This window comes from Lissotriton vulgaris, chromosome 5 (assembly GCF_964263255.1).
Source record: "Lissotriton vulgaris chromosome 5, aLisVul1.2, whole genome shotgun sequence".
Taxonomy (NCBI): domain Eukaryota; kingdom Metazoa; phylum Chordata; class Amphibia; order Caudata; family Salamandridae; genus Lissotriton; species Lissotriton vulgaris.
The window spans coordinates 1,034,755,817-1,034,778,265 of record NC_141693.1 but is presented as its reverse complement, the minus strand read 5'-3'; the positions used below and the strand labels follow the sequence as shown (position 1 = coordinate 1,034,778,265).

The 22,449-nt window shown below is 43.4% G+C and overlaps 1 protein-coding gene and 1 pseudogene across 2 annotated transcripts in view; both read left to right on the top strand.

The window, feature by feature from the left end:
* Positions 1–22,449, top strand: part of LOC147711949 (solute carrier family 2, facilitated glucose transporter member 9-like) — a 292,102-nt gene that overhangs the window by 119,082 nt on the left and 150,571 nt on the right. The window lies entirely within an intron of this gene.
* Positions 14,995–15,854, top strand: LOC147711950 (putative divalent cation/proton antiporter TMEM165 pseudogene; annotated as a pseudogene).

Genomic DNA, 22,449 nt, shown 5'->3' with positions numbered 1-22,449 from the left:
AATAAAAAGGTAAGTAATACTTGCAAGATTTTACAAAGCATTTCTCTTTCAATCCTATCGGGCAGATAGCCTTTTAATAGTGAAAAACAAAATAGTGAAAAACAAAATTGGCAGGATTTCACTATCGGGACATGTCAGACACACCAGCATGTCTTACCTTTCACATACTCTGCACCCTGCCCACAAGGAGATGAAGTTGAGATTTACTGCTGGAGCACAGGTTCTGCTTAAACCCTGTCCTCTGAGCAGCCCACTGTATGTTTAAAGAGCACCTCCTTTAATTGTAAAATCTCACCTGGGGCAACTGAATTAAGGTGTGGGCTTCTATTGTAAACAGCACGATATAAGCTCATGAGGAAGATTCTTAGGGAGCTGAACAGGACGAAAGGTCTCGCATGTACCAGAGCCAGCCCAGGGGGCACGACCCATGCCCTTAGTCCTTATAATCCATGTGGTGACCCACCCTGTACTGCAGGCTGAGGAGGCTGGACACCCAGAGCACATATTTTCCACAATGTGCAACGGGAGGCATATAGTACTGGGTCTGCACCCTGATCCTTTGCTCTTGCAGGCTTTAATAAGTTATCCTACACCACTATTTCATTTGTGACAAGTTGCACCATGCCTGCTCCCACACAAGTTTAGTAGCCGTTTCCCGGGGAGTGGAAGTGTCCTTCTGCGCGCTGGGAGATGCTTCACCCTCATATACTGGCTATGATGACTGTGTAGTCTAAGTAACTGCGAGCTGTCAGCGAGCGTCAATGTTCTACTCGCTGCATCAGCTTTTAAAGCTTTTTATTAGTGCATGGAAACATCGCCATACTGTTCCAGGTGCATCTGCAAAAAGTTAGTGTAAAACCAGAATACAACATCAGAATTGCAGCAGAATGGGGAAGAAACTATCCTTCCTTCCCTCTGCCAACTCCTGAATTCTTCACTCCTCCGGTGCATGCCTTTGAGACATACATGCAGGGCTGAGGCATTCCCTGAGACCCGGCTTGGGCTCTCTAGCTTTCCCACGCTGCACTGCGCTCTTGGCCCACAGCTTCATTCCCCCAGATGTTCTGTGTTTTCCTCGGCATGCTCGAATGGACACTTGTTGCCCTCTCCAGCTCGTTGTACACCCGCATTCTCATCATGCAATGGTGCTGTGGGACTGGCTCCCAATATTACTCCTGGCTGCTCTAGCAGTCCTATGTCTGGGCACAAGCTCCTTCCACCAAACCACCACCACCACCACTTTGCCTACATTGGGAACCTCCACACAGTCCAGTACGCGCACCGTTACTTTCCAGGAGACACTGGAGTCGCAGGACATGTTCGGGTCATCAAACCAACCTGCGGGATCCCTGGAGTACGAGGGGAACAACCAGGAAAACATTCTGGCACCGGTACTGTGTGTGCACCATGGAAAGGAAAAACTTCCTGTCCCTACTACCTCTGTTATTTATTTTCAGTCCAGAGTCCCACTACCAATACTGTAAGAACTCCCTAGGGTAGACTGGAGGTAGTAACCTTGCTTCCTCTGTACTTTGGCACACAGTTCAGCACACTGCACACAGTGTTCCTTCTTATACTGTAAGAGAGTCCTGGGAGGGTGCTGCTCGCAGTGTCCCTCCTTGGGAATCTACAGTGACAATGATGCCTTTACATTACATGCGCCTTTGGAAGGACTGTGTTGTGCATACTGTCCATGCAAGCATCATGGAGTGAGTGGGTGTGTCACTGTACTTTAATTTACTTTTTTTGTCCTCATATTCGCCCTTGGTGACCATATAGTAACGAAAAGATAGAGGAGATGACAGAAACACTGACCCAGATTTACTGGGGGGGATTTTAATGATTCCTACCGGAGTACCCCGCAGTGCAAGGCATCTGCCACTTAATCATCACATGGTACCATCTAGGCTAGCGTACTGCTGTATACTACCCATTTCGTAGCCGAAGTCGCCCATGTAGGGTATGTATAGCAAAAGGGGGCCAAATAATACGACCCTTCCAAGCAGCATAATCATAGGACATGGGGAAAAAAAAAAAAAAAAAAAAAAAAAACATGATATTCTGATCCATGATTACCAGTTCAATAGTAGCCAAAATCTTCTCTTATTTTGGTTCCCAGCTCTAATCATATCCAATTTAGACATCTGTAGCATAGATGCACGCCAGTCGGTAAAAAGAGGAGGTGCCTTATCTTTCCAACGTTTACATATTTCTCTTCTCGCCAGCAAACAACCATAGAAGACCAATTTTTTACCTATGCCACAAAGCTCTGGTAGAATACCAAAAAAGACTAACAGAGGGCAAGGGCTGACTTGCGAACCTACCGCCAGCGAGAGGGAGACTCAGATTTCATTCCAAAATGGTGTTAAGAATGAACACTCAAACATATGAACGTCTGATGCAGCTACCAAACCGCATCTAGGACAAGCAACCAGAGCGTTATTGGGGAACTTTGATAAACGTAGTGGGGAATAGTACGCCCTGTGCAATGTGAACAAATGGTTGCGCCGGAGCCACAAAGTTTCACCGTATCCCCCAGAATTTTAAACGATTCTAGCCACAGACTCTCCACATCAGTGTTGGTGATATATGTTTCCCAGAGCGAATGGGGGAGCAAGAATTCACCATCAGTCTCGTCTAGCATGAGGTTATACCAATATGTAATCTCTTTTTTGAAAGGTGATTTGTCTATCAGATGGGTTACTAGATTGCTCTCAACACCTATTTTAAACCGGCCCCTGCCCTGACTATAAGCCTGAGCCCAACTCTGGATTTGAAGGTATTTAAATCTTGAGAAACGTATTCCTATTGTTGAACTCAGAGTCTCCCATGAAAGTAAAACCCCTTCAACAAACGGGTCCCCCCATGATATAAGTCCGGCCTCTCTAACTGATAGAGCTAGACTATCCAAAAGCCAAGACGGAGAGCCCGGAGAGTCCCACAGTGGAGCCCTACTATGATAGTAGTCAAGTTTGAGTGCACGTCTAAAATTACCCCATGTTCTAGCCAAATCCCTCAATACCTTTTAGCTTGACCTTCTTGAAGTATTTAGGGTCTCCAAACTTTAACAAGAAATTCGCCGGCCTAACTTTTTCCCCCTTAAGAAGTGCTGAAAATAGTTTCCCACAACCAGTGCTATTAGGGGTCTTTAAAAGCATCCTGAGGTGAGAGAGTTGAAAGGCCCAACCATAATACTGCAAATCTGGTGCTGCAAGGCCCCCTTTTTCTCGGCGAAGTCTTATCTTCTTCCAAGACAATCTGGGCGTATGACTATTCCATATAAATCTGTTTATTTCGGCTTTAAGTTTAGCAATCTTGGGTGGATCGAAGAAGAGAGGAATAGTATTAAACAAAAACATAATCTTAGGTAAAATAGTCATTTTAACCAGGTTAGACCTGCCTATCAGGGAAATAGGAAGAGCTGACCATGTTCTCATCAATCTGCGAGCCTCCTTAGCCACAAGAGCAAAATTTAAAGGGACAATCTTATTGATAACCGTATAGATATTTAAACCCAAATACCTGAGAATAGAACTAGGCTGTGCCCCTACCACCGGCACAGGATGATTCCACACCATGATATCGGTCTTAGATGCATTGACTTTGTAGCCGGATATTGCCCCAAACTCTTCTGCAATGGCTATTACTGTAGGAAACGCCGAGCTCAACTCGGATGAAAAGATAAGAACGTCATCCGCATATAGTGCGACTTTCCGCTCCCATCCTTCGAAAATAAAAGGTTTTATATTAAGGTTGTCACAAATTAATTGGGCAAAAGGTTCTATATATAAATCAAACAAAAGAGGGGAGAGGGGACACCCTTGGTGGGTTCTGCGCGTAATACTAAATGGCTCAGTAAGTTCCCCATTAACCAATAATGAGGCAGAAGGGTCTTTGTATAATAATTTTACAGCCCGCCTAAAATTATCACCTAAATTAATCTTTTTCAGGACCTCCGCTAGGTACACCCAATTTACCCTATCGAAAGCTTTTGTAGCATCAAGCGTGAGAACTGCTAAAGGAAGGGATGCAAATGTGGCCATGTCTATTGCGCCGATGAGGTCATAGGTCAGTTCATAAAGCTGCCGGTCCTTTACGAATCCCTTCTGGTCCAAGTGCAAAATGTTGTTCGCTACCCCTCCCAATCTATTTGCAAGCACCGACGCAAAGATTTTATAGTCTGTGCTAAGAATTGAAATTGGCCTATATGACCCACAGTTAGTTGCTGGTTTGCCCGGTTTTAAAATCAAAGTTATGGAGGCCCTATCCCAAGAGGTGGGGGGTAAGGCACCTTCCAGTAGGATACTGTTAAGCAGGTCTGTTAAGTAAGGAAGAGTTGTTGAACAAATTACTTTTATATATTTCAGAAGGTAACCCATCAGGTCCTGCAGCCCTGCCTTTTTTGCTTTTAAAAATAGCGGAACGTACTTCCTCCAATGTGATAGGGCCATCCAGGGCATCCCTTTGTTCTAATAATAAGGCAGGAAGGGAAATCCCAGATAACCATTCCATTGATTGGTTAGGTTGTACACTCTTGTCCTCATGATATATTTCGCTGAAAAAGCTCCTAAAAGCTCCACTAATTCTCGTCTGTAGAGTGTATTACTCCATCCTTATTAATAGAACTAATATTATTTCGAACCCTATCCGTCTTCGACTTCCAGGCGAGGAGCTTACCCGCACCTTCCCCATATTCAAAATGGGCCAGTTTGCTAGCCTCCCATCTCTCCAGGACCCGTGCATTCAAGACTGAGGAAAGGTCTCCTTTTAAAACCGTTAGCTTGTCCTGCAAATCCTCTAATGGGGCCCCTAATGTTGCTGGGTACCTATCAATCTCTGGTTGAACTCCCACTATCTCCAATTCGAGAGAGGCTACTAATTCCCTGTACATCTTGTTTTTATATGCAGTTATATTGGTTAGATAGCCCCTTAGTGTAGCTTTGAACGAATCCCAGGTAATGCCAGGTGGGGCACAGCCCTGATTAATCTCCCAAAAAGACTTAACTTCATGATTTAATGCCTCTATGATGTCAGAAGAGACAAGAATTGATCTGTCGAAAGACCAGTTTCTTAGAGAGGCCCTTGACACGACCTCAAGCTGAAGCAGGATGGCTGTATGGTCAGAAAGATGAAAAGGTAGATGAGAGACTGATTTAACCTGTTTAACCAAAATATGACTGATCAAAATAAAATCAATCCGAGACTGGTGGTGAAATTTATAATTCCTGAATGTGACCCCCCCTTTGAGACCCATGAAGTGTCCTCCAAATGTCGTTATAGTTTAATGCTTTCATGTTATCCAACAAAAAAGTCCTAGTCTTAGATAAAGTAATGGCCCTATTGGAAGGTGATTTATCCAACACTGGATCCAAAACTATATTGTAATCACCTGCCAAGATGACCGGCTCTGGGAATAGGTATAGTTGTGAAAAGAGTGTGGCCAAGACTGATGGATCATCCTGATTCGGGCCATAGTATCCTACTATAGTAAATGGTGAACCAGAAATAATAACTGAGGCTATGGCCCATGTGCCATATGGGTCCACCTGCTTAGAAACCAGCCTTGCCCTAATAGATTTTTTAAAAAGGATGGCCACCCCCCTAATATGTAGAGCTTGTGATGTGACAACACCAAAGTCTATCCATCTATTCTTACCCAACAAATTTAGTATTTCGGTTTCTGCCAAATGTGTCTCCTGGAGCACTATTATTTGCGCAGCCGAATTTCGTAGATATTGCATAATGTTATTTCTTCTTGGACAAGTTCGAAGACCATTAGTGTTCCAGGACAAAATGCGGAGTTTATGCATTGTAATGTAGAAAAATTGCAAGGACCAAGAACCAATCCTGCCGTACTCCAGTACATAGGTTATGTATTAACTGACACCTGTCTTCCACCTCTCAAATGTTTTAAAGGACGTTTAAGAGGACAATTTTTACTTTTTTCACCCCCCCCTAATCCCCCACCCCCTCCAAACCCCCCTCCCTCGGGAAACCCCCAATCTATCTGGCAACCCAGAGAGATAGCACACCGCTATGGACCCCTGCCGCTACCAACCAACCACTAAATTTTGGGGAAAAAAATGCTAAGTGAGATTAAACCCTTCAATATAATCCTTAAGTGAATGTAGAGACTAAGCCTGTCACCAGGTATAACAAAAATGTGTTTACCGGTGCGAGGGCATTGACGGGTTTTTTTTTTGTTTGTTTTTTTTTTCTCTTTTCTCCTTTTCTTTTTTTTCCTTCCTTTTCTTTTGTTTTGGTTTTTTTTTATCTTGGTTCTTTATTTTTTCCCTTTCCCCCTCTCGTTTTTTTTTCTCTTTTTTTTTTCTTTTCCAACACCATTTTATTCTGTTATATGAATCTCCTAATTTTTCTTTTCTATTTCCTTATATAAGCATCAATGGAGGGTCTATACCTTTTAACAGATTTTTAACAGAATCTTAAGTTAGCTATTGGTGAGCTTGTCAAAACCTGAAGGAGAAGGGAGCAAATAACTGCTAAAGATCAGGAAAAATAGAATATGAGAATGGCCCAGGCTACTTAGCTGGCTCCGGCCCCCTACCCATGCTCAGCAGGAACTCATCTGCAGCCTGCACTGATCTTATGTTATGCATGGTGTTCTTGTACATAACTCTTAATGCTGCCGGAAATACCAACTGAGCAACGGCCCCCTGGCTTCTGAAGGCTTCCAACCTCTTGCCAAGCTCCCATTGTTTATCGAGTGTAATTCTAGATAAGTCTGATCTAATCTGAAAATTGAACCCCTTAGCGTTTACCACCTTCTGTTTCAGTGCAATGTTCAAAATAGTTTCTTTAAGAGAGTAGGTGAGAAAATTAACCAAAACCTTTCTAGGTTTTACTCTCTGGGGATTCCTTCGGAAAGGCTCTCTGTGAATGCGCTGAATATCCAAGGATATTTCCTGTTCAGTCAGGTCTAATCTCAGTGCTTCCTTTAGCAGAGAGACCACAAATTGCTTGATGTCTGAACCCTCTTTCTCCTCTGGTATATTTAAAATACGCAGGTTATTCCTCCGGGCATGGTTTTCTAAGATCTCCATCCTGTCAGACAGGCTCCGATTCTCTTATCTAAGATTCACTAGTTCTGCTTTTGTAGCGCCCAAATTGATGTTCACTTCTGTAACAGAATCTTCCAGAGTTTCTGTCCTGGTGGTGAGGGCGCCAAGCTTACTATCCAGAGATTGACAAAAGAATCGGATATCAGCTTGATTTGATGCAGAGGTCTCAAAGCCCCTTTTAATGTCTGCAGCCAAAGTTGAAAACATTGCCTGAAAGGAAGCCTGCAATGTAGTGACCAAATCGGTATTCGAGACGTGAGTAGCGTCATAGGCAATGCCAGGGTCTCCCCCAGCCCTAGTATATGCCGTTGAACCTGCATCTTGAAAGACCGACTGCAAACTCAATCCAGGTGCAACACTAGGAGGGGCAAAAGGTAGAGGGGGGGCCAGTGGAGGAACCAAAACCAAGGAAGAAGGCACTGGCAACACCAAATCACTCGGTATATGACCCTCCACTAGATCAACTTGACCTATCTCTCCTGACATTGGGGAGAACCCTTGATCCAAATTGCTGCCATTATCATTCTTACCCTTGTCGTTGTTGTCATTGTTGGCAGTGTTGCTGATGTTATTACTTTTGTCAGTGGCAGAGATGCTATTACCATTGGGCCCCTCCACACCTTCTAGTGTAAGATCAAAAATGAGGACGTTCGTACTCACCGTCTCCTCCATGGGTAATCTTTCAACTTCGTTAGTGGCCATCCGTACTTCCGAGATAAGATCACCTACCTCCTGACTCTGTGAAGGGGGGGAGAGTTACCGCCCAACAGTACCAATTGAGGGACCACTTTAAAATAGGAACGCAGTGAGGGAGTTATTTTTGATGCGGTAGCAAAATTCTTCGATTTATCTTTTTTTGCTAACTTAGGAGTATACGCACGCTTCGCTTTAACCTGACCTGTTAAATACGTCGACAATTTTTTATTGTCAATACCAGCACCAGTGTTAGCGCATGCAGGAGCCTTTGAGCACAAACCCCCCTCCTCAATATTAACACTAGTTAGATCCTTCACATCACTTGTATTTATACTTGTACCGGCTTTAAAAGTGGAAGGTTTGACTTTAAATTCAGAGTTTTGGGAAAAAAACCCTTTTAGAGGCTCAGTGACTTTGTTGTTGCTTTTTTTTTTATCAGTAGTTACACATTTCCCTTTTCCTCTCGTGCACCCTCTCCCCCTCCCTCTTCCTCTGCCTCTCCGGGTGGCCTCCCCAGTAGATACTGATACTGGTGTGTCTACAGATTTCGAACTTTCCACTTCACCTCCACTACTCCCCTCACCCCTGTTACCACCGGTATGTTTCTCGTTATTCTCGTTCTGGTGCCTGCGTTGACATCGCTGCTCGGCTTGAGGCTGCTCCTCCTCCAGAATCTCCTCTCTCTGCTCCGCCTGTGCCGTTGCAGTAGCAGAACCACGCCGCCCGAGTAGAGCTCCTCGAATACGGCGACCCCTCCTGAGCTCCAGGGCGGCCAGCGACCAGATCCACCCCCGCTGAAAAAAGCGGGGATTTCTGCACCAGCCGATTTACTGCTGCGGGACACACAGGCTCCTGTGCACACTCGCCCACTGCCACTGTCGACGCCGCTTCAGACGCTGTAGTCTTCAGAGTCTCCTCCCCCAAATGTAAACACATAGGAATCGGCGGTATGGCAGAGAGACGCCGCCGTTCAACAGAAGAAAAAGAAAATCTGCAACTTGTTTAAACTGCAGTCTCGCTGAGCGGAATAGCAGAGTAGCGGAGCACCATACCGTGACAGAGATACGCGGGTTAATCTCCAAAGAGGTATGGAATTAAGTCCCCAGTATCAGGACATGCAGGAGCCCATACACGGAGTACTGCCGCGGCTCAACCAGCCGCCGCCATGTTTCCCCTCAAGCCAACTCTGTACTTTAATTTACAATAGTGCTGGAGTGTAAACTTGCAACTTAACAATGCATGACTTGTCCCTGCAACATGTGCAGTGAACCTGATGCCTCGCCCAAAGGGCTGCCAATTGCTGTATATTGTGTGCATATTGACACTTTTCCATCCAGTGCCGGACATTCATGGTGAAGTTGTCCGTCACTGGGAGGTTGTCTGTCACGGGAAAGTTGTCCTTCATGGTCTGCTGTGGAAGCGCCCTGGGAAGAACACATCACTATACATTGTCTGCAGCAATGATCCTACTGCCAGACAGACCTGGGAGGGGCCCATCTCTTTACGTTATCTACTGTGGCTGTGTTTCTTATACTGTCCAACTGGCCTGTATACACCTTTCATCCAGACTTCTTTAGCTCATGTCTTTAATGATAACCCTGGTCTTTAATGCACTTGTGTGGAACTATTTTTTTAATGTTTTGCCTGCACAGCGCTTGCAATGTGCTTATTTTTCAAGTGCTATTATTTCTGTTAGGATGCTTAATTAGTTAGTCAAGAGTTTTTGCGGTCTGTTCCTGTGTCTTTAATTTGTTTGTTTCACTCCGCACAGTAACTTTCATTTCTTCCAAGAGCATTTGAAAGCATGGTTCTCCAAGCATTGCTTTTAGCCATGGACCCACGCTCCCAGTTTTTCCCTTACCTCCTGTTTACCTAGCTAAAACAAACAAAAAAAATGTAATCACAAAGGCAAAACCTAATGGATTTACCAATGCTTGTTGTGTTTTGTTGCCATTTCCAAGGGCTCAGTCTCCAATCTTTCTGTTATGCCTTTGTCCCCCATGAAAAAATCATTTTGCACCTCCGTACCTAATCCCTTTAGAGCCTCACAGCTCCAGCTCCAGATCCTCTTGTTCCTTGCCCTGCCCTTTCCCACAATCGAATGAAAGGGGACAGTACATCCTTCTGCTGGATTTAGGTTGCAGGGTGAGGGAGCTGAGAAAGCCTTTGCTATGTCCCTGGCACTTACATTATGTTGACAATAGGCTATAAGGAGATAGCGCACAAGAAATGTATTGTGCTCCTCATCATCTGGATGATGCATGGAGTTCAACCCCTTGCCTAACACCATCAAGTAAACTGATACGGGGGGCGGCGCAGAATGTCTAAGTTTCTCCCATTCACTCCCTTTCCTGCCCCACACCCTAGGTTATGATCCTTTTAGGTGAGGTGGGGCTGTGATGGCGGGACAGAGTAAGGGGTCTCATGCCCAACCCTGTCAAACGGCCCTACATCAAACCACAGTGGAAATTATCTTTGCCTAAATGCGATCTACTTTTCCAATTTTGGGATAAATTCAATTCGAAATTTCCCTCACAAATTTGAAATTTTCCCCAACAGGGAAAGATAACTTTTTCTAATGTGTTGCACTCCGTTGTCGATCCTTCTGTTCTAGCAAGAAGAGTCGATCCACAGGATCAGTGGAAGGTAGGAGAAATCAAACTTTAATTTACTAGGCTCAGTTGCTCATTTGAATTGTTTTAGTTTATTTTCAGGAATGCTTGACATATGTAAATCTAGGCACAAAATCCAACAGCGGACTCCAGATGCCGCACAAGCCTCAATATATTAACCCAAGTTGTAGTCAAAGTAACGATTGAATGAATGGTGTGCACAAGCTACTCCAGCATCTGCCGTTGAGGGATGCAATCCGCCTGCTCTGGGAACAAAACTGGGAAAGCAATTGAGCGGTGCACTACCAGGGTGTGGTAACGTTCAATGATGAAGCAAAGTCAGTTCCTTCGTTGGTGTCATCCTTTATTTAAATTTATCCAAATGAACAAAAACAGAACATCAGACAACGCGTTTAGTTCAGGAGATGAACTTCGTCAGGGCTGGAAAGGAGGACATAAATGACATACATAAGTGCCATGTGTATTTTACAGTGAAACTATATGTACAATCCTAACAGACATTACAAAAGTTCATTACACAAAATGTATTACAAAAAACTCATTACATGTGCGGCAAAGGGTGTTAATTGCAAGTCTGGGATCAAGGCCACACAAGTGCGGGATCAAGGCCACACAAGTGCAATAAACCAATTTAAAAAGACAAACATGTGCAACTTAAAATAAAATCATATCAGACACCAAAGGGTAGAGTAACGACCCCAGGTGCTGATTGTATCAAAAACAGATCAGAGCATACCATCGGCATTTGGAAACAAATAACAGTTGATGTGGGAACATAGGTCATGTAGTTGGTGGGATGCGAGAGAGTCAGTGGAGCACATTTAGATTCCCAACTTTAGGCTGCATCTAAATTGTCTGGGTTGCATTTTTGGATTGCACAGTATTGGTGCTTCCTCTAAAGTTGTAGATCTTAAGTCTATAAAAAATGACACTTCCTAGATACATAAGCCAAGTGTGCTGACCTTCCATTAACCGTCCACTGTTGTGGAGACCTGCTCAGTGGTGTGCATATAGTCTTAATTAACGAGCAAACTGTAAGGGGTAAATAAAATATGAACCCCAAGATGAATTACATATAATGGGCGTTATATACCAAGACATCTGTACTTCCTGTCATGGCAATACTATGTTATACCAATGTACCTACCAAAGTATATGTAACATTCACACTGAAAATGGGTCCAATGTCCTCCCAGATCGTAAGGGATCATAGATATGCGGTGTAGGCCTCAATAATAAGGGCCAATGTAAAGGAGCCCAAGGAATAAAGGAGAATAATGAACAGAAGAAAGCGGTACATAGAGCGGACAATATGGGACTGCCGGCGGAGATGATACTGAGCTGCAATGCATGCTGTAGAAGGTGAACACAATGTCAATACAAAAAAGTCCAAAGCGCCGAGGAATAATTACCAAGAGGTCTATCTGCAAGGACTACACACTGGGACCAAAGGAGGAGTCCTTGCAACAATGAGGCATAATGGTCATATGCAGATGGTTGTGAATTTAAAAATACGAATGAATATGCGGATGGGCACCATAGAGCATATTCTGCTCCGATTTTGCTCTTCATGGGGAGATGCTTCTCAATATCCAAATTCCCAATACCCAGTCTACATCGGACTTTGCTTTACGTCTGCATGTCTCTATGGCCGTTTCAAAATATTCCTTACACACTTGGTAGGAACGGTTTCCAGCCCCCTGCACACGTTCTCCATTCCTTTGGTTACATTTAAACCTTTTCCAGGCTTGTGTCATGACCTGATAATGCGTGCATGCTCTATGGTGCCCACCCGCATATTCATTCTTATTTTTAAATTCACATAACCATTTGCTTATGACCATTATGCCTCATTGTTGCAAGGACTCAATTTTTGGTCCCAGTTTGCAGTCCTTGCAGATTGAGTGCCTCTTGGTAATTATTCCTCAGCGCTTTGGACTTTTTTGTATTGACGTTGTGTTCACCTTCTACAGCATGCATTGCAGCTCAGTATCATCTCCGCCGGCAGTCCCATATTGTCCGCTTTATGTACTGCTTTCTTCTTTCATTATTCTCCTTCATTCCTTAGGCTCCTTTACATTGGGCCTTATTATGGAGGCCTACACCGCATTTCTATGATCCTTTACGATCTGGGAGGGCATCTGACCCCATTTCCATCGTGAATGTTACATATACTTTTGGTAGGTGCATTGGCATAACATAGTATTACCATGACAGGAAGTACAGATGTCTTGGTATATAATGCCCATCATACGCAATTCATTTTGGGGCTCATATTTTATTCACCCCTTACAGTTTGCTTGTTAATTAAGACTATATGCACACCACTGAGAAGGTCTCCAAAACAGTGGACAGTTATTGAAAGGTCAGCATACTTGGCTTATGTATCTAGGAAGTGTCATTTTTTTTTTAATGACTTAAGATCTAAAACTTTAGAGGAAGCACCAATACTGTGCAATCCAAAAATGCAACCCAGACAATTTAGATGCAGCCTAAAGTTGGGAATCTAAATGTGCTCCACTGACTCTCTCTTGCATCCCACCAACTACATGACCTATGTTCCCACATCAACTGTTATTTGTTTCCGAATGCCGATGGTATGCTCTGATCTGTTCTTGATACAATCATCACCTGGGGTCGTTACTCTACCCTTTGGTGTCTGATATGATTTTATTTTAAGTTGCACATGTTTGTCTTTTTAAATGGGGTTTTAAATTGGTTTATTGCACTTGTGTGGCCTTGATCCCACACTTGCAATTAACACCCTTTGCCGCACATGTAATTATTTTTTTGTAATGAATTTTGTGTAATGAACTTTTGTAATGTCTGGTAGGATTGTACATATAGTTTCACTGTAAAATACACATGGCACTTATGTATGTGAGGTTCTCAGCCGGCAAACACTCAGGCTTCTTTGGGCTCTCCCGGGGAGCATTGCAACTGAGAGTCAGTCACGTCACGTGACCTGAATCAGATTCCAGACTCAATGGCCACTGACTCCTTTCCAGCCCTGGCGAAGTTCATCTCCTGAATGAAACGCGTTGGCGGCTGATCTGTTTTTGTTCATTTGGATACATTTAAATAAAGGATGATACCAACGAAGGAACTGATTTTGCTTCATCATTGAACGTTACCACACTCTGGTAGTGCACCGCTCCCTTGCTTTCCCGACCTACGTAAATCTGTTTACCGGCGGCTGTCGGAGTACACCTTGACCTTGAATTGCGGAACCCTCTCTGCTAAATGATTTGGCTATTTGAGCATGCCTTTAGCTTATTTATTGTTTTCTTATGCGGTTTATTTGCTGTAAGCATACCATTTATATATTAATTTATGCTATTTTTGTTGGTTACCTTACTGCTGTAATGTCAATTATATTGGCTGAATATATCTAACATTAAAAAGATGAAGTGAGCGCCTGATTTGGAATTATTCATGATGAGGTTTCTGAATCCTCTCTACCTTCATAGTACTAATAAACAAGAGAGGGAGTGAAGAGGTGAAAACAGAAGGTGGACTCGTCCTCCTCTATACATCATGAAAAACCAAAAAGAATCCACCTTGAACACAACAAATGATAATATCCAGTGGTGGTTTCTCCTCAAGGGCGTTGGGGCTCTGCCCCGTTACATTCATCAAAGTTCCGATTTTATTTCATAAAAGTTGAAGTCTTCCCAATATATACACTGCATGGCATGTGTAGTGAACACAGGGCACTGTCTGCCCCACTCACCGATACTGCTGCGGTGACAGTGGCCTTTGAGTCTGGAATCGGATTCAGGTCACGTGACGTGACTGACTCTCAGTTGCAATGCTCCCCGGGAGAGCCCAAAGAAGCCTAAGTGTTTGCCAGCTGAGAACCTCACAGCCTTGAAGGCTGTGACGTCATCAGCTCGGCAAAGACTTAGCTGCGAGGTGCAGTCTCCACCCTGATGGCGTACAGGGAAAGTTAGCCCTGGTCGTTTGAAAACCAAGCCCGGGATCGCTAAGCCTTCACGTCAATCCGAGAGTGGAGAGCATTAGCACCACACCCTTTCCCAACATGTTACAGGGCGTGGGTGGGACCCCAACCTGTGGCGAGTTAGGAAAGGGTGTGGCAGGTGGGAAGCCAAGGAATCGAATCTGTGCAGACTCGACCTCGCACTGCTTCCCAGGTGTGTCTTCATTTTCTAGTGGATGGTGGAACTTATTACTGGAAGGAAACCATTTGATGGAAGCTGGTTGCTGTCTGGATTTGGAGGACTACAGTGAACTCAGGAGTCGGCAGTTCACCAGTCCAGGTAAGGAATCGGGCGGGGAATTTTTTAAAGCTATATCTTGTTTGTTTTATATAGGGCGAACAAGACTTTTTTTCATATATATTTATGGTAAACATAATGCTGGAAGTTACGCTGCGCGCCGATTGGAAGTTTATTTCTTGTGTTTTGACACCGGGTGAGGTGGCTGCTCTGGGCTCTGGCCTGCTGCCTCCGTGCACTTATGCAGGAAGAGAGCATGGGCACTGTAGTAATAGCCATCAAAGATCAGCCAGATCCCATTTGAGACCATGAAGAACTCCTGTGGAACGGTCTCACAACTGGCCTCAAATGCACATTCTTCCCACATCGGTCCTGCTCTTCCTCTTCCTGCCACCCCCAACACTGCCTGGGCTGGTGATCGCCATTCAAGAAGATGATGGGAGGGGACATGGAAATAAGGAGCCACAACCACCCCCTGCACGACCGCAACACAAACCTGAGCCACCCCTGCTGAAAGCAGAGAATGTGGGATTTATCCATGCATTTGTGGCCGCTATATCCATCATCATTGTTTCAGAACTTGGAGATAAGATAAGACTTTCTTAATTGCTTCTATCATGGCTATGCGTTATAATCGTTTGACTGTTTTGGCAGGTGCTATGCTTTGATTAGGCCTGATGACCTGTTTATCAGTTTTATTTGGTTACGCAACTACAGTATACACATACTATGTGTCCACGGTGCTGTTTGCTATTTTAGGGCTAAGGATTCTTCGAGAAGGTATGAAGATTCATCTAATGAACCCTGACAAAGGTCAAGCAGAAATTAAGAGAAAAGATGAAGAAGATCACAGATCAAAATTGATTAATGGGCCCGAAAATGTAGAAATGGGAGGCAGCATAAGTTCTGGACCTAGAAAGGGACAACGTTTTATCCTTCCAATATTTCTTCAAGCCTTTACTTTAACATTTTTAGCAGAGTGAGTACATCATTCATAGCTTACAACAATTGTTCTCGGTTTTGGCTGCTCGAGAGGTGTGGCAGTTGAGGAACGATAGGACATTGCTTGTGCACAGGTTTAGCAGTTATTGGAGGACGAATGATAGCGCAAAAAAAAGTCTGTACGAACTGTGACCATTATTGGTGGAATTGTTTTCCACGTGTTTGCGCTTTCTGCACTGTTTATAAGCCCGGAGTTTGGATTTTAACAACCTTGTTGTCAGATGTTGTGTTGACTGTGATCTTTAAGACACCCATTTACAATGTACTGCTGTATATACTGTACAGAATAGCGTACTTGTATAAGCAATGGTTTGAGAAAGAAATGTGGCACAGCCAATCAGATTTTTGTATCGAAAGCCATCTGTCAGTTCCTCACTTATCTGCAAAACAAGAAAGTGCAAGGACTTGAGTGTTTGTTTTGATTTTAATTGTGTTTTTTTGGGAGGAGAGGGTGGTGAGTAGTGTTTTGGAGTGCATGCCATACTGTGCTTATTTCTTTTATATTGTTGGTAAAAACAAATGCAGCAATATTTAAATGGTCAATATTTGACTATGCTTTTTTCCTTTGCGGTAATGGAAGGGTATAAATGTCCAGATGTATTTGTATATTTTCTTCAGACATTTTGCAAATATAATCTAGAAAGTACTGTTGTATAGCGTTTTAGGACCCTAGTGCAATTTTCCCGATTCATGCCCATATATAGGTATAAAATACTGTATCCTTATATAGGCATAGAAATCACAACCATATTAAGACATAGCTCAAGTAGTTCTAATACGGCTCGGCTACTTCCACCAGTTCCGAAAATCTACAACGATTTCTTGGAAAAACCCACCTTCAGCAGTCAGGGACTTCCCCCCTGAATGAATATTAAGTTATCCAAGAAATCATGGAGTTTTCAGAGAATTGAGTCTCTGGTGACGGTATATCCAATCTTACGTCAAACTCTGCACCTTCAAGGTATAAATATGCCCACACTTGTCCAAACAAACACACAGTGGTTTGGAGCAGCTTGACTATCTACTTGCCTGATACGCCCTGCTGCTGCAAGTGCCAAAGGAAGCCGACCCTCCAGCTGACGCACTGAGAGACGCTGTACTTTCTCCAGCCGAGAAATCCAGCTCCAGTGTTTCCTGGCTACCCTTGCGGGTTGCTGGGAGATCGAGTCCTGAGAGAGAGATACAAGACCTCCTACATTTTAAAACCAAGGTACGGAGCTGATTAGACCCTAAGAGAATTCTTGGTTTAGATTCTTGGCAAAGAATACTAAAACTAAGCTACACCTCACTTACTTCTTCCCTTGTACTAGACCTAGGTTAGGTACACCGGGGTTGGCGTATTTTAGAAGCACCAGTTGAGCCTTTTTAGTCATTATTTATCACTGTATGTATTTTATGCATTTTAGGTATTCTATGGCTTAGAAACCATACCATGCTTTTACAATATTATTTTATAATACTCTTCGTACTGTATGCTCTGTACTTTACCGCAAGTATTACGGTTGCAGCAGTTCATTTCTTATGCTTGAGAAAGAAGACTTCAATAAATACCTTTTATTGAAAACGCCTGTCTCTCTATTTCTCTGCACCTCTGGTGAAACGAAGCATGCACGATTGACTGAGTGAAATAACTACCTATTGTTTCCGCGACTCTAGAGATTGATTTCTTATTCTTGGGAAACAAAGTTGTCATGTTTTAAGCTGTTGTCAGAAACTAATCCCTTCTTGTTCATTCGAGAAAGATTCTAGTGACCTCTGAGCTAGTTGGCCCACACAATTAAGTTTAGTATATTCGGTAGAGACCTAGTTGACTTCAGTCCTACGTCTAAACTACAGGATACACTATTCCAGTGCGTAGAGCCTATTGGGAATATAGGAACTACACTACATGGCGCCCAACGTTTGGTAAGGCGATCATTTAACGCTGGATACTAGAGTAACTCAGTCGTGCTTTTCACACAGACCCCTTTTTTCCATAAAATACTCCAATAGACGTCTGGAGTGGGTGAAAGGATAATATCCGCCAAAACTGAGTAGGACAAAAAATCCTATGTATTCGTTTTTGGTTTGTTCAACGTTGAAGGATACAGTGTTCCAAAATATTGTGCTCCTAATATTTGGCTCCTTGAAACTTGTTCTGCAAACACTTTAGGTCAACAAAATGACGGAAAGTGACGACGAAAGAGAAAGGGAGAGAGTTGCGCTAGCAGCCCAGGCACTTTTGGATGACACAAGTCTCCAACAAAATGACCGGGATGCTATACTCATCCAGGCAAACATAAGGAAAACCATTACTATAAAACTTATAGAAAATGGAATATCATCAAAAGGTGCTAAAGTAATATTTGTTATAGAGGCACATGAATATCGGCAGAAGGAGGTATTCTATTCATGGATTCTGTTTCCTGCAGCAAATGCAGCAACACAAGGGTTCCACTATTACAAACTAGAGGAACCACCAGCGGTATACGTTCCTTTCAAGGACGTTGTAATTCCACTAACTTACCAAGAGCATCAGCTATGGTTTAATGGCCCCCTACAACATCAAAATCCCATTACCAGCTCGGTCCATTAGGTAGACCAGGAGCAACATGGCCAGTGTTAGCCATCTATACACCACATCCTGACATTGAAACCATGACAGGTCCTGAACTATTAGTTCAGCTAAAATAGCTGATTAAAATACACAGGCAGTTGGTTCAATATGTCATGCGGACTTTAACAGTCCAACCAGCTGTAAGAATTCCACAGCACATCCCTTATCAAGGGAACACAAACAAAATTACACCACAGACTATACAGTCAGTCATTGGTAAATTGCCTGCAAAACGAGAACAAATTCCGTTTTGGTTAGCACAAAAACTTACTCAAATAGAGGCAGTATTCCCTGATAGTACACCTCATGAGAAACACAGGATTCTGACAATCTGTTTACCAATGGGGATTTCACCACACGTAGAGGACTGTGACACTCTGGGTACAGTCTTTGCTTCAATGTACACTTAAACACATGGTGTCCCGTCTATGGCGGTTACATCAGACGTTCTGAGACAGATTGAAAATGAATATGGTCCAGAACCGGCCTTAAATCTGGGTATGAAATTGCTGAAAGATTTTAAACAGGTCTCGGCTATACTACTAACCAACATTTATTTATTTATTTATTTATTTATTTGCTGGTTTTTATAGCGCTCGAATCAACTCCAGATGGAGTATCTCTGCGCTTATGGTGCCGATTAAACAGAAGATGTAGATTGGAGCAGATGCTAGATCTCATTTTTAAATAGGACAGTTTTCAATTGCCTTCTGAATTTTAAGTGCTCAGTACACTGTCTTAGGGACAGAGGGAGTTTGTTCCATAATGTAGGTCCTGCAATTGACAACGCTTTATTCCCATGCCTCGCTTTCTTAGCGCGGGGCACCACTAGGAGCAGATTGTTGCTTGATCTTAGTGTTCGAGATGGAATGTAGGGAATAAATTTGTTTTCCAGATATGCAGGCCCTTGTCCATGGAGACATTTGTGTATCAGGCAGGCTATTTTAAATTTTGTTCTTTGCCGGATCGAGAGCCAATGCAATTGCTCAAGAAGGGGTTTAGATGGAGTTCTTGGCGGAGCATTCAGAACCAAGCGGGCCGCTGTGTTTTGAATGACCTGGAGCTTAGCCAACACGCCTTCATTGGCAGAAAGCAGCAGGCCATTACAGTAATCGATCCGACTTAGCACGAGTGCCTGTACTAGCGTCCTCCTAAAGGAATCTGGCAGTAAAGGAAAGACTTTACGCAGCAGGCTGATGGTATGGAAACAAGAACCCGAGATGAAATTGGCATGCTGTTTTAGTGATAGTTCTTGGTCCAGACGGACCCCCAGGTTTTTCACTATCTGCTTGGGTTCTGGGGCTGCTCCCAGGTCCTGTGGCCACCAATCCGGGGCCCATAGCATCCTGGCTTCTCCAAACAGCATGACTTCCGTCTTGCTGACGTTGCACTGAAGGCAGTTTGAGGACATCCAGTGCGCCACTGCTTTCATGCCTAATGAGAAGGAGTTTCTTACTTCAGCGGAGAGGGTTTTGAAGGGGAAGAGGAGCTGGGTGTCATCAGCGTAGGATACTGGAATAAACCCGTACCTACGCATCACTCTTGCCAGGGGTGCCACATAAATGTTGAAGAGGGTCGGGCTTAGACACGAACCCTGGGGCACCCCTTTTGATATCTCCATCTCCGCTGAACGATATGCACCCATGGTGACAGTCTGGGTGCGATCGGATAGAAAACTCCTTAGCCAGGCAAGGGCTTTGTTCTTAATGCCAGCGTTCGACAACCGCTCAGTCAAGATGGAATGTGACACGGTGTCGAACGCTGCAGACAGATCTAAAAGAACCAAGATTACTGAGATGCCCTTGTCCTGGTACATGTGCAAGTCATCAGTGACTGACAGAAGGGTGGATTCAGTGCTATGTTTCGGTCTGAAACCTGACTGAGAGTAGTCCAGAGCTCCAGCAAGTTCGATGTAGCTGGAGAGATGGTGGTTGACATGCTTCTCAGTCAGTTTCCCTAGGAAAGGTAGTAAGGAGATGGGCCTCAGATTGGCCAATTCAGTCCACGGAGTCGCAGTGTTTTTCCTGATTGGTCTAACAATGGCTCGTTTCCATTCTCTAGGGACATTGCCTGTGCTTAGCGAGAGGTTTACCAAATCTCCAATCATGGGGTGGAGTTGGTCAGCTAGAGCAGGCATTATCCTCGCTGGAATAGTATCGTCTGGGCTACCACTTTTGATCTGTGAGATCAAAGAGAGGATGTTATCAGACGAAATGGGAGGAAAGGTATCTAGAGAATGAGCATTCTGCTTCAGGTCGGCATCTATTTGGAGAGGCGCTGTATCAGTAGTGTTATTCTTGTTGGTGCAAAGTATTTTTTCATAGATTTTATCTATTTTTTCTGTAAAAAATTGAGATATTTCATTGCACAACTGCTGTGACGCTACCTCAGATGTTTCACATGCTGTAGGTTTAACAAATGTTTGAAGAATTTGATAGAGGACCCTAGGTGAGTTCCCTGCAGCTGTAATTTGTGCCGTAATATGGGTTTTTCGTGCTACCCGGATAGCTTTGTGGTAGGTGGATAGTGAATCCCAATATTTGTTCTTATCCTCTACCAAATGAGAAGTTCTCCACTTCTTCTCAAGCTTCCTGGCGGTTAACTTTAATGTCCTTAAATGGTCCGAGAACCAGACTTCCTGTTTTTTTGCAGGTCTGGGTTTAAAATGCTTCATGGGAGCAATTTTCTCTATCGCATCCCTAGTTGCACATTCAAATTTTCCAAGTGCTATTTCAACATAAAAGGTGAAGTAGCATCAGTGGCAATCCGCCAAAAACTAAAAGAAACCGATATTGCTGAGCAACCGTATGAGATTGCCAGAATTATTGAAAAATCCTATGAAGAACTAGGTAGAGATAGTTTGGGTGGGAAACCAGTAAAACCCCAACTAACTGAAAGTCCTGAAATTTTTTATTAAAAATAATCTCACTACTCCTAAAAAGAAGTGGGAAAACATTAAACAGACAAATCCTAAAGATAAGCGTTCCCAGTCCAGAGGAAGGTCTCCTCAGCAGGAGCCCTCCGAAAAAAGGTACAACCTTAGAAATAGGGATAATTTGAGAAAACCTGGTAGATACCAAGAAAATGATACACGTTCCTCTCGTGCCTTTCAGACTTCCTCGCTGAAATCCAAAAGAAGAGGACGTTCATAACAAAAAGAAGAATGAGTGAAGTCCAAAGACGAACAGCACGTTCCAAAAAATAAGAAAAGCCAATTTCCAAAAAAGAAGGTAGCAAGTCCAAAAATCAGACATGCCGAGGATCTTGAGGCCACAGCTCAAGAACGGGGAGTGGGCCCAAACAATGCTAGCCAGCGCAGCAGAGGTAACCATAGCTCGCAAGATCCTGAAGGATCATCTGGAGACAGTGGACTTGAATGAAAACATGTTGAAACTGCAGATACAAGGGTTAGTGTACCACATAAGTTATATGAAGTAACACTCCGGATGGAGGGTGACAAACCAAGAAAAATTAGAGCACTCTTTTGGGAGAAGCTCTCTAAGCGTTAAGACATCCTACTAGCTGAACAAGACTGGCCGCCTACATTTGTCAGTTTGTGCCCAAACGGCGAAGATATAATTATGCCAAACTTCTCAAATCACATTCCAATTCATAAAAAATACACATATGCTAGGAAATGGGCTGTAGCCCAGGCCCCAGCTCTATACAAAAATCATGTAGGATATGATGAGGATTCTTCTCACCATAAAATCCAGTTGTAAACTCAACCAACAATGCAAAGGCAATATCCTGTAAAACAGGAAGCTAAAAAATAGGTCAGGGAGATTTGAGATCAACTTGAATACCAAGGGGTGATTGAAACATTCACCTCATTAATGAACAATCCTTTGTTTCCTGTCTCCAAACCAGACAATTCATATCCTCTAGTTTTGGATTACAGACATCTAAATTCCTGTTGCAAAACCTTTGCAGTACAAAATGCACATAGTGCAGCACTGATGAATAACATTGTGCGCAAAAAATATAAAACGACATTAGATATCTCCAATGGTTTCTTTTGTCAAAACATTGCACCTGAAAGCAGGTATTTGAACGCTTTCTCCATAATGGGATATCAAAAAAGGAAATGCCAGGGCTCGAATTCAAGTCACAGCAGCTTATTTATTCAGCTGGTGTGTGCCTTCTATAATTACTTCAAGAAGGTGTTATGTACATTTGTAAGTTTTCAAAACATTTTTACATTT